The sequence below is a fragment of the Tenrec ecaudatus genome, chromosome 3 (genome assembly GCF_050624435.1).
Source record: "Tenrec ecaudatus isolate mTenEca1 chromosome 3, mTenEca1.hap1, whole genome shotgun sequence".
Lineage (NCBI taxonomy): Eukaryota > Metazoa > Chordata > Mammalia > Afrosoricida > Tenrecidae > Tenrec > Tenrec ecaudatus.
In genome coordinates, this window is record NC_134532.1 from 18,401,915 (window position 1) to 18,406,840 (window position 4,926).

The following is a 4,926-nucleotide window of genomic DNA, read 5'->3' on the forward strand; positions in this document are numbered from 1 at the left end:
CATATGTGAAGAAAACAGATTAGAAAGTTTTGTTTTTGTTTGTTAGCTTGTTTGAAATAGAAGTTATGAAGGCAGGATGGGGGCAGAGGGCTATGGATCACTGTTTGATCATAGAGGGAAAAAGAAGAGCAGAGCAGTGGGAAAGCATAAGAACAGCAAGCAGAGCACAGAGCTGGTGTGATTTTTCTCCTAACACCAGCTCCGCGCACCTGGGTATGAGCTCTGACACTTGGGCTATGGGCACAACCTTCAGCCTGAGCCTTCGTCAGCGTGCAGCGTAGGCTTGTGTCTGGGCTCACACTAACTTCCCCTCCCTGTGTTTCTTGCACAATAATGCACAGCTGTGTCCTCAGCAGTTAGTAAATTCACTTGCAGGGAGAATTGGTTCCTGGCTGTGTCCCTAGAGATGGAGTTGCTACTCTTGAAGGAAGAGCTGTAGTAAGTGTTACCACTAGCACAAATCTCCCCAGTCCACTGCAGCACCTTCCCTGTGCACTGGTGGGTCCACTCCCAGCAGTAACCACTGGTGGTGATGGAGAATCACAGACTGTGCACGTGAGTGACAGTGTCTGTGAGGGCTTCACCAGTCCGGCCCCTGACTCCTGCAGCTGCACCTGGGACAGAACACCTGGGAACAAAGAAAACCACAGTGAGTTCCAGACAGACCTACCGTGCCTTGTTCTGATCTCTAAAATCAGGGACGATCTCACCTGGGGCTGCAGCCACCAGGAAGAGAAGTAGACACAGCCACACCATGTTCTCCTCTTGGAGGATCTTGCGTTGCTCACAAACTCCAGTCCTCACTGAAAGCAGCACTGACCTGCCCAAGCTTAAAACCCTCCTCTCTCCATGGCCGAAAGAGTTTTTTGCAGGTGGGGGTTCGGAAGTGATACAAGAACATTGTGTAGAGAGGACTCTGTACATCAGCTGCCTTTGAATCCAGTTGTTCCTGTGTTTCCCTGGTCCTGACAGAGAGGAAATTGAAGTGGACCACATGTAAGGAGAGGTGGAAATCCAGAGGAAATGATCACCTCCCAGCGCTTCCATTGCTTCTCCTCAAGTGACGCTGGGGGTTGTCTAGAAGATGCAAATACTCAGTGGGGAACCACTACGGATTGTAGCGCACAGCCAATGACACTGTGAATGTCACACATGAGGAAGGATGCCTTGCCCGGGAGAAATGGTCACTCTCCACTCAGATGCTCCTGCACTCCTGGGTTTGAGAAAAGTTTCCCCAGTGCGAGAGAGAGCTCTGTGTGTCCCTGTGAACTAAGGACAACGTTCTTTCCTTGTATACAGAAGAGACTAACTTCCTAAACTCTTATGGATAGGACAATATCTTACTGTTCACTATTGAACATATCTCGGTTCTACACTCCATTGTAATAGCTGCACAATTCACGGACAAGTTGTAATGCGGCAGGAACAACTCATTGCTCCAGAGACAACAGGCCTCAAAGGAAGCCCCTGACATTGCTAGCACACCCTCCACTAATATAACCTCATCTGCCTTTTTTAGCTGCTGTCCTCCACTGGCCTGCCAATCCTCAACAGCCTCCTGTGAGTGACCCATTTCCTGTGAAAGTCCTCAACACCCCAGGTGTGAAGGCTCATTTTCTGGATACAGACTCACTGCGACACGTGTGGGCACAATAAAGTTCTTCCTTTTTGATATGACCCGTGGCAACTCCTTCAGAGCAACTCCAGTAAGAGTAGTGCCAGTGGAAACGTCACTGAGTTCTTTATGAGGACATGTAAAGTTCAGTCAAGTCGCTAATATATGCCGGAAGTGCATACTACTCTGTTATAAATATCAAATGGAAGGCATTCCACTCAAGCACCTTGCGGCACCCAACTCCAGCAAGCCTCATCCGGGAGGCACTCGGCACCAGTTTCCAGAGTGAGTGAGCCCAAAGTTCTGAAGAAACCCCCAGAGACACTTGAGTCCATTAAGCAAGCCTCCTGCCCAAGAACAGTTATGTTAATTTACTCTGTGGATTGGGAATTGCATCACGGTTCCACGCTCAGTCTCTGATGGAGTAGCTGTCATCTGGATCGGGGAGTCCACTGTGCAGGGATCATAGGACTGGAGAATTTCATCCATCCGTGATTCCTGTGGGCAATGCCATCCTTCCTGCTTTTCATGTGGTTCATTTTATAGAAAGTGGGATCCTCTCTAGGGAATCCTATTCTGAATTACTCAGGTGAACCCCATCAATATTGCCCCCAAACCTTCCGAATAGACCCAAGCAGGGAAAGGTCATTTGTGGGAGTTAGAAACATTGTCTGGAAGAGCTGCACTAAAGATTTTACTTGCCCTGAAAATGTAAAGAATTTCAAACATATTTTCCTAATGACAGCATCCAGGAACCCAGCTTTCTGTGTTACAAAGTGTGGAAAATGTATTTGGATATTAATATATTTCCAAAGTAGGATAATTTTGATCCCGTCCTTCCAAATAAATGAATTATTAGTAAACACCAACTGCAATAAGAAATATGTTTTAAATAAAGTAACTTATTAAGAACAATTACATTGGGGACTGGATGATGTATTTTCTTGCACTGAGTAAGGTGGTGTGGCTGGCACCTGAGCGTGGAGAATTGTATGAAGTAGGGCAGGGAGTCAAATCGGGGTCAGAGGGAACTGTGGTCTAAGCTGTGAAGTGGGAACTTAATCCTGAGCACAGCCACTTCCAGACCCGTACCGAGCAAGCCATGATAGCCACTTTAAACCATCTGCTCTGAAATTATAAAACAGTGATGACTGCTCAAGAAAGAATCCAAAGAAGTCTTCTAGAACCCAACTTACTTCAGTTACCAGGTAAACAAGTAAAAATCAAGCTTTCTGAAGCTTTTAATCATTGACTGAAAGTTCCAGAAGACAAACTACAGGTTATTAGTGAAGTGACCAAAGTGTCTCATAAAGCCAGTTTGCTCACTGATGATAACAAAGACAACTGAGAACTTAGACCTGGCTTGACAGTGGCTCACAGTATCAATAAAATTCCTTTTGTCACACTTGCTGTTTATGTATATGTTATTTCTTTGGGGAAATTCTTGACCCTTGATCACTCAGATACAGGAAAACAGGGAAACTTTTTACCCACCGTCTTTTAGAACTCCATCAGGAACAAGACCTAGACAATTACCCTTGGAGGGACAATTGCTCTTGTCCCACTGAAGAGGAATATAAAGCCATGGTCCCACAAAGGACCAGTGGACCCTTTAACGGGAGGACTCTTGCAATTGTTCTCTGATTACAAAGAAGACGTAAAGCCTCTATGTAATATACGTGGGCTCTTTTTCCAAATTAGGGATGATTATGCTAATGCACACTCCCAAAACTATAGTAAAAACAAAAGCTTTTTGAAGATCTAACTGAAAGGAAACTCTCGTTTCCTACAATTCATGCTATTTAGTCAAGGTCTGGAAGCACCCAGGTACAGAACATTTTGCATCAGAGAATCAAAAACATAGATGTTAAGAAATACTGAACCTCCCTGCCCTACTTCATACAATTCTCCACCCTCGGGTGCCAGCCACACCACCTTACTCAGTGCAAGAAAATGTAGGTTCTTTTGAATAGATTCAGAATACTCTGAAAGAAGGGACTAGGAAAAGATAGTGGAACACACCCTGGCCCAGCAAGCCTTGAGGACAATATCCCCACTCACAGCAACCAATCCACAGAGAGGACCCTATGGCAGGACCCACTATGTGATATAGCATCCCTTACTGACACATAGCCCTACAGGAGACAACACTGGAGGCACAATGTTAGAATTCGGCCCTATCTGACTCCACCACACCGAGGCAAAACACTAAGGGTATGCAACAGACCAGCAAGGGGGCCAGAGCAACAAAGTCTGGAGGGAATACCAAAAATAGACTTTAGTGCTAGGGCATAGCACCCTATCAGACTTGACCAGAAAACACTCCTAAAGGGCAACAAACAGTCCTTGAACATAGATAGGCTTTTTTGTGGTAATTGTTTTTATTGTTGTTGTTTTGTTTTCTTTTGTTGCTTTGTTTTCCTCTGTGTTGTTTTTGTGGCTGTTATTATCTCCGCAGGTCTGTCTAAATAAGATAGGCTAGATGAACAATCTGGAGAAGAAAACAACAGGACTGTCAATTCTGGGAGGACTTGGGAGAGGGGGAGGGGGTGAAAAGGAAATGGTGTTAACAAACCCAGGAACAAGGGAAAAACAAGGGATCCAAATCGGTGGTGAGGAAGGTGTAGGAGGCCTGGTAGAGTGTGATCAAGGGTAATGTAACCGAGAGGAATTACTGAAACGCAAATGAAGGCTGAGCATGATAGTAGGACACGAGAAATGAAAAAAGGAAATAGATGAAAGAACTAGGAAGCAAATGGGCAGTTATAGAGTTCATGTACATATGTAAATATATTTATGAGAATGGGGAAACAGATCTATGTGCATATATTTATAGGTTAAAATTAAGGTAGCAGATGGGCATTGAACCTCCACTCAAGTATTCCCTCAATGCAAGAATATTTTGTTCTATACTACTGGCATTTCATGATGTTCACCTTCCTGACTTGATCGCTGAAGACAAAGCAGGTGCATAAGCAAATGTGATGAAGAAAGCTGATGGATCCCTGTTATCAAAAGATACAGCATCTGGAGTCTTTAAAGCTTGAAGGTAAACAAGTGGCCATCTAGCTCAGAAGCAACAGAGGCCACATGGAAGAAGCACAAGAGCCTGTGTGATCACAATGTGTCAAAGGGATCAGGTACCAGACATCAAAGAACAACAAATCCTATTATTCTTATTAAAAATCCTATTCAGATTGGGGACCCAAGACCCATCTGTAGGCAACTGGACATCCCCTTACAGAAGGATTCGGGGAGGATACAAGACAGTCAGGGTGCAATGTAGCAATGATAAAACATACGACTTTCCT

At 44.7% G+C, this 4,926-nt stretch overlaps 1 pseudogene; it reads left to right on the forward strand.

Moving 5' to 3' along the window:
• Positions 1–2,762: 2,762 nt before the first annotated feature.
• Positions 2,763–3,496, forward strand: LOC142443287 (geranylgeranyl pyrophosphate synthase pseudogene; annotated as a pseudogene).
• Positions 3,497–4,926: the final 1,430 nt, after the last annotated feature.